Below are 8,186 nucleotides of genomic sequence, written 5' to 3' on the forward strand. Positions count from 1 at the left end.
GTATCATATCCCATTAACATATTCCTAGAACAGAAAGGACTATCAGAAGAAAGAGAATAAAAGCAGGGTATTAGAAAGGTAATGCTGAGCAATAGGAGTCTCAGACGATATTCAAAAACTGCTGTGATGGATATTAACACAGAACTAGAAGATAAAAAAGGAGAAAGAAAAATGTATTTGGACTCCTGTAAAGTTAATCAAGATTAAAGTACAAGGAAAAGTTCTAAAGACAATAATTTTAAGGAAAACTTGAAATTTACAGCAATCTGGTTTTATTAGGATGTCAACCCACATCATCACCGAAACCTTCTTTTACGTAAATCTCATAAGGATCCTCATGATTCATAGGCCATTCAAAAGACATTGCAATCAACTCCCCATATCCCACTGGGCACTTGTTTTCCTGTGATCCAGATATACACACAGACGAGAAAAGTGAAAACATCGATCACTGCCATCATTCCAGATGAAGGCACAGTTATCTATTCACTCTTCTATAACCTATATAACCTAGTTGTGCCCATTGCAAAGAAGTTACATATCTGCTTCTCAGAGAGATATAAACTCATAACTAACGGGTAGCTACAACAACCCTACACACATTGCAAATATGGAACTTACACACAGCAAATGCCCACCTTCAACATTTGTAAGTGCTTCAGCTTACCACGTATGGCAACAATCACTATTTCAGCATAGGGTTATGAAAGAAGACTTTTTAGTGCAATAGGTTATACATGGCTTAGGTACTGGCTTGGTTTTGTTTTATAGTATGAACTCCATTATCTGACACTGGAAGAAAAGGGGATTTACCAACCAGCAACTGCTAACTCAATCGTTCAGCTTCTGCGGCATATTCCAAAAATCAAACTTTGTTAATCTGATGACAATGGAAGTATTTCTATTGACTCTAATAAGCTTTTGCTAAGCTCTTTTCTAAACTGCAATTAGCACTTCAGAACATGCTCACCTATAAGACAGTGAGCTTGACTTCATTCTGGATCACACCACTAATAGTACTGTTAATGAAATTCCAGCTACAAGAACAAGATCTTCCTTTGGATTTACAAGTGAAAACTGATAGTAGAACCTGACTGATAAGTATGAGCCAGGGAGAATCCTTTAAAAAAAAAAAAAAAAAAAAAAAAGAGCATGCTCCTTTGGCCCTACTTTCTGAATGTGTACAAAAACAAGATATGAAAACTTTTCTCTCAAACTGAGAATATTTGATCAAAAGTTAATATAAACAAACTCTCTACTGCCATTTTTACAGTCCCTTCTTGTAAAGGACCAATACTTGCAAGATCTCATGTGATCCTGAAAATTAAGGTCAAATTAATTGCTCGAAAAGCTACAGAAAGAGATAGAATGACTAGACAGATGAAGAGAAATGGGATTTCTCATTTAAGGGGACAGCAGTATCCCCCCTGCAAATATCTATGAAGACAGTTGGTTAAGAAAAAGCAAAGCTCTTTATATCACACTTTCTCAGCTGGTGGGTATATTTGTAATGCAGCATTATAAAAAGTTGGCACTGGCCCCATATGTTGCATGTGACTAGCAGAGCTTATTCAAATTAGCTAGTACTAAAGTACATAAGTACTAAAACATACAAAGCAGAAGACAAAGTCAGGCATAAGCAGCTCCTTTTATCACTTGCGCAGTTTCTGTAAATATCTACTCTTCTATCTCACCCCTATGGCAAGAAATGAAATTCAAATTACAAGAAGACTTAAGTGTAACATTAAAGGTTTCAGGATAGTTCTAGGTACACACCAGCTTTGAAAACATTTTTACTTCTGCTCCATAGATCATTTAAAATTCCTGTTTGCAAATCCCCATTTACACCATCAATCTTTGGAGAAGGAAAGGAAGACTACTGGAAGTCATTAGCCATTTGGCACTTAATATTTAATGTTTTGCAACTGTAATCAATCTCATTCAGACCACAGTATGCATTTGGATTGCTCCATATTGGCTTTCTTCATGCAAGTAAAAAAATGAAATGAAGTAGAGGGGGAGAAAAAACATACCTATACATCCTTGGTTGTAATGATTGTATAGTGCTATGAAAATGGAGGACAACAACAACTACTTAATTGATTCTGCAAGCACAACAGGATAAATTCAATGTGTTCCTGAATTACCTTATAGGAGGTTGTCACTCTTTGACAGATGTCCCACTCTTCATTGTCTTCACTTTTCATAATCTTCTGTGCCCACATGTGTCAAAACCTGCTACACCTTTAAAAAAAAAAAAAAAAAGATATTTCTTATTAGTTGCAAAGAGTAAAAGTTTTACTTACTTTTACTTTGTACCTCTGCTAGAATGCTACATTTTAATGCAGTATGCCAGAAAAGGCCCTGAAGTGTTTTCTTTGATTATCAGACAGTCCTCCAGAGGTTGGGGTGGGGAGAGTTTGCTTCTACCAGATGAGGAAAAGGCTACAGAGAATATTATAAGGAAAACAAGAGAAACAAGAGATGTGCGTCTGGAGTAAACCTTGAAGAAGTGGTCTAAACTCTTCCCTAGGGATTACACATATCTGCTCCTGCCATAGAACAAGAATGGATGCAAAGGTTCCAGTAGGTATTTCTGCCTGACTGTTCACCACCTCCCTGTGGGAAGCAGATGCCAGGAAAAACCTTCAGGATTCATTCAGCTCCTCCCAACCCATTTTTGTGGGTTTTTTGGTTTGGGAGGTTATTTATTTATTTATTTCCATCCCATCTATGCTTTCCTATCTAAAGAATAAAATCTGACAACACAGAGCATGGACTTCTCTGTCCTTCCCTAGACTGCTAATAGCACCAGATAGTCGTCTCTCCCTCACATGACGGATCAGGCTAACACATGCGGGGTGTTTTACCAACAGGTAAAGATATCTTCACAATACAAGCAATACCACCACCTCAAAAATCTTCACCCTTTTCTTCATATATAAAAACTATCCTTTTAGTATCAAAGTTTACTGAACACCAGTTACAATCCCTACCCAGTTTCCTCCTTCAGACCAGCCCACCTTATCCTCCTTCCTTGTCACCTGCAGTTAACGGGATCAGTCCCAACATTTGACAGTTTCTCACAGCACTGTTGAGAGCCCATACTCATTAATATTATTTCATTAATTCTTGTACACCTCTGTCTGACCTTTCGTTCAATTTGGCTACAAGCTCCTCACAACAGGACCCCTTACCATGTGTGAGCACTGCAGTAATATAATAAATAACAGCATTAATTACTTCATTGTATAGCAGACCACACAAACCCAACTGTGACTCGTTTCTTCTGCAAATGAGTTGAAGACCAATTATATGAACTGTACAGCTTTTAGCTTAAGTTAAATTTCTGTCACTTAATGCAACATAAAAATCTTTGCTTTCCCGACGATAGCTCAGAAGAGGAGGATGAAAAAAGCTCTCTTCATCCCTCTTATGCACATTTTCCAAGAGCTTTGCTTCCCAAGATAAAACATACAAGGTCTGCAGATATGCTCACAGCCCTGCACAAAACTGCACTGCCATGACCTAATTTGATCACATTTCTAGCCTTGTTTTTTTTTGCATAGATGATCAGTGGTTAATTCACCTTTTTTTTTTTTAATTTTTGCATGATTTTCACTTTAAAACCAACACATTTTTTATTAGCTGATGCAAATTAGAATTGCACTGACTTCACAGACTACAGACAAGGTAACAGATTGCTCCACTAAAAAAGTAACAAGCTTTTTTCCCCCCAAAGGAAAATTAGCTGCATATGGCAAGAGTAAGATCTGCAACTTTAATAAAAAAGAAGTCATATTTAGTGAAAGCAAAGCTCATTTACTCAATGACTTAACAAAGTTTGCTTAAAATACTAATAATTGTAGTAGAAGTAGCACACACGAAGAAAAAGACAAACATCTTCATTATCTATTGATAACGCCTCATGTTGTCAAAGAGATCTTAGACTTTTCTGCATCAATGTGTCACTTCATTAAAGTCACTACAAACATCATGTGGAAAATTAATTCAGATATATGTATATACTTCTTTAAAGAAAGTTCAAGGCTGGTACTAAAAGCAAGACCTTATAATACAGTATTTTGCTCATTCAGATGGCCTAACAGATAGACCCGATTCCTAAGATTTCACGTCCAAGAGCAGAGTAAGGATCATAATTTCCTGATGTTGGCCTGACTCTATCCAACAAGGAAAGTGTACCATTACACATGACATTTAATACCTAGCATAGACCTAATCAGTGTAGATCCTAGCTGTCTGTGGTTGGAGTATTCCAAGACATTTACATCAAACAAACAAAAAAAGCCCTGTGGAATAAGGATAATCACATTAGCATTCATTATTCTCAGAACTCACTTCTCCCACCCATTTCAAAACTCGAACAAGCTAAATGTGTTCTCACTCAAATGCCATTTAAAAAATGGCCAATATGTGTTTGACAAAGAAACTAAACGCGACTATCATCTTCATATGTCGCTCAGCTTCCTATTTCAGGAGCTCTTCAGACAAGAGAGTAAGGCAAACAGTCACGTCATTATTTGTGTTCTCATATCACAATCATAAAGTTTGCAAATAGCGTGTGAGATATTAAAATTTCACAGAGCCTTATAATCCTGAATATATTCTCTTTCTGCTAGATGTTCTACGCTACATCCCAGACAGACATCAAGCGAGGTACCCAAGTGGCAGAGATGAAAACCACCAAGCAACACATGTGAATAGCTGGGTCTGAAAGCAATGAGTTAACAGTGCATGAATCCACAACATCACAGCAGAACTGCTACTTCAAAGGAAAAGAAGCCTTCACTCTTAATATGACAGCTTACGAAAAGTTACACATTTCTCGTCAGAGCTTCTGTAATGCCATCTCATAGCTTGGACATACTAAATTTAAAATAACTAAAAGAGTTAATCTCAAAGTCCCCCATCAACTTCAGGTGTCTATAGCACTGTATGGTGCTGACCAATATTGCTATATACTAATAAGCAGCTGTTGTGTGTTACATTCTGCAGGTGGCTGAAACTGAAGTACAGAGGTATCGTTTTACCAACTATTATCCGTTTCACAGCGAGGTTGTGGGGTCTGACTTTTGGGCCTGATGGAGAATTCGTTAAATCACCCAGCTCAATTAAGTTCGGGTCTGCAAACTGGAGAGCAAAAGAAGAGACCTGACCTTCAGAAAGCACTGGCCTACTACCCATCCCCAGAATTCCCACTGGCAACCTTAACCATAAGCGGAGCCCAGTGCAGAAAATACTGTAAGTCCTTCCAAATCAAGGACCTCAATGCTAGTGCTAAAGCAAGGCCTTACAGATTTTTTTCAGTAGAGAATGCTGCATCAGGTTCGCACAGCCACAACTCTCCTCCCTCGAGATGCACGCTGACAAACTGCAGGGAGCTCGTGGTCTCCAGCGTTCTTGGAGATCCTCTTGTACCAAGCATAAAATACAACCTCTCTTCTAACCTACAGTGGTGCTGTTACTAAGTTTTAAACAGTAAGAATCAGATGACAATTTAGCCTTAAAAGTAAGTAATAATTCTTAGTGAGTGTTAACGTGTACGGTTTCTGTATGAAATCATGACTTGCTATCACTAAAGAATCCAAACACCAAGATTTCATAGAATGACAGAAGCAGAAAACAATGGTTCAAACCACATTAAAGCAGTCACTTGAGCCCTAAAACTCACAGCACAGCTGATGAACAAAATGAGCGCTGCTTACAGAGTTTATTTCATTCAACAATCTCTGGAAGACTTGCATTTACGCTGTATTTCTTTTTAATATAGCCTAAAAGAACCCAAGTGGACAAAATTCATTGGATGACTTGAGCGGATGAAGTTACATTTTTCACTGCAGTAGTGTCATTCTGTAAGCAAATGCTGGAACAACAGAAAACAACTGCTCAGTCAGCACATCTCCTTTAAGAGTTTAGAATTCACAATAAGGCAAAACAAAACCAAAATGAGTATGCAGCCTGAAGATGAAAACAAAAAATGGATGTGCAACTTTATCTAAGGGGCTAGCTATACTTGCAATATGCTGCATTTCTTCCAGAGATGAAGAGCAGGACTTCAGCACATCATTTATCTCTGTTCCTTGTTTTGACCATGTGCAAATTTCTGCCAGAAAGCCAATTCCCTGAAGCCTGTGAACTCAATTCCAGTCTCTGCATCCGAATCAAACTTTACTGCGCTGGCATTTCACATTAGGAAGGAGCTTCACAAATCAAATGAAAACTTACACTTCCTTCCATGAGTAAATCCCAAAGATCTTGTGACTTACTGGCACCGAGAGGTGTCCTGTTGGAGCAGCTACATTAACGCAAGCTGTGACGTTAGATGTGCCGGATAGGTTGTAAAGAGGATGTTATAATAAACCAACCTTGGATGAAACAGGTATGCCATTACTGCACTGGTAAGTTTGTATTAATACATGTCTGTCTTGCCTATTAGCATAAAAATCCCTCCTGCAATCAGACTTACACGTGGTTTTGCAGTATGCTATCAAAATAACATGGAATATTTCTTCCCTGTACTTTCAAAGTGCATCTCAGAATTTATTGCACTTGTGTTACAGGGGGGATTTTCTATTTAATCTTTGACATACAGCAGCTACTATTTATCATCATCTGCTAAAGTCACCTATATTAGAAAAATGATCCACCCCTGACCAAGATTGTTGGCATTGCTGACAATGAAAAACATTCTGGTACAGTCAACGACATCTCTGAAAACATGACAAAGACCAGAGGGACCTACATAGAGGACAGATTTGCCAAAAGAACACAAACTCATCTACATTTGAAACGGATTAGAATGGATTCAAGACAGACTCTGCATTAAAAGAACACGCAGAAACTCCATTATTTGGAGCGCACTAACAGTAGGATGCAGGAAAAGGCTGACTGACATCATTCACACACACACCCCCCCCTTCTAGAACCCATCTCTTCATCTTACCATGTAAAACACACAATTCTCCCTACGAATTGCTCTCTCTCTGAAACCGAGCCTTCCTCCTACCAGCAGGATTCAGTTTTTGATGACTCCTTTCAATTTTTCCCTTAAGCACCTAACAGCATTATCTTCTCCTATGATCTCAACCCAAAAAGTAAGTACTTGTAAACAAACACCATCCAATTAAATGAATTTCAATTTTTGCAGCTCCGTTACAATACAAAAAAACCTGACCCACGCAAAAGTTAGGTATGACTAAACCAACATAATGCAATTACCACGACCTACTCCAATAAAGATTTTAGAATCAGAGTGGAAACAAATCCAGCATCGCACCCATAAATTGGTGAAAGGGCTTTAAGAAAAGACCCTTTTAATTACGGAGAGTGAATTAATTTTGAAATGACATTCCCGAGATGAGGAGACACACAAAAAAATAAAAATTAAGTAGCAATTCATAAGCAAAATAATGTTTGCAGATTAAATTTAGAAAATGACAAAGCGCTACAAGAAGAAAGAGGAACTGCATTTCAAATGCGCTTCAGAGCTTTCAAACTTTTAAAGCTCAGTAGCAAGTAGGTTTTAAGAGAACAAAGAAATCTAATGCTACCTATTCAAATCTGTCAAAAACACAACAAGAGGCCCCAATCCCTAAAATCCCAAAAGCCAAACCATGTGTCTAGGATGATTTTGAGAGTCTACATGAATGATCACCTTTCTGGTTTTGGTTTGTTTTTTTTTTTTTTGAGTGCTGTTTTCTCTCTTCTGTCTTATTTCGTTCGTTGGAGTCACAATTTTTAATTCTCCTTTAAGGCAGCTTAAACCTAAAAAAATAAAAGTAGAACTGAGCCACACGATGACATAAAAGAGAGAAATGGTGAACAAAAATGGTTAATACCAATCAGCAATAGCAGGTCAAAATAGGAAGAGCCTTCCAAAATTAGGAAGGAAAGGGTTATTTACCTAAATCGGGATCTCAGCTGGAAAAGAAGGGCAGTCTCTCGGGACACTAAGGAGTGGAGGGACAGTAAGGGCAGGACCGATACCCTGTCAAGCCAGCTTCTCCAGGGAATGAAGTAAAAGATAAGCGCTAAAGAATGGGACAGGAAGTAACCCAGAAAGCAGAGCTGCTGGGAAATTAAAATCACTCCCTTGCAGGAGTTCATGCTTCAGGAACCGTCAGCGCACACACAGAGAGGAGAGAAAAAAAAAAAAAAAAAAAAAA

The 8,186-nt window shown here is 38.1% G+C and overlaps 1 protein-coding gene across 1 annotated transcript in view; it reads right to left on the bottom strand.

Moving 5' to 3' along the window:
* The window catches only part of ASB7 (ankyrin repeat and SOCS box containing 7), a 28,274-nt gene extending 20,277 nt beyond the window's left edge, over nt 1-7,997 (bottom strand). The window contains exons 1-3 of the mRNA XM_009635048.2: nt 7,925-7,997; nt 7,676-7,785; nt 2,148-2,244 (exon numbers count right to left, since the gene is read on the bottom strand). The gene's annotated coding sequence lies outside the window, so the exon portion shown is untranslated. The remainder of the gene's footprint in view (nt 1-2,147; nt 2,245-7,675; nt 7,786-7,924) is intronic.
* Nucleotides 7,998-8,186: the final 189 nt, after the last annotated feature.

The sequence above is a fragment of the Egretta garzetta genome, unplaced genomic scaffold, assembly GCF_000687185.1.
Source record: "Egretta garzetta isolate BGI_Z169 unplaced genomic scaffold, ASM68718v1 scaffold322, whole genome shotgun sequence".
Classification (NCBI taxonomy): domain Eukaryota; kingdom Metazoa; phylum Chordata; class Aves; order Pelecaniformes; family Ardeidae; genus Egretta; species Egretta garzetta.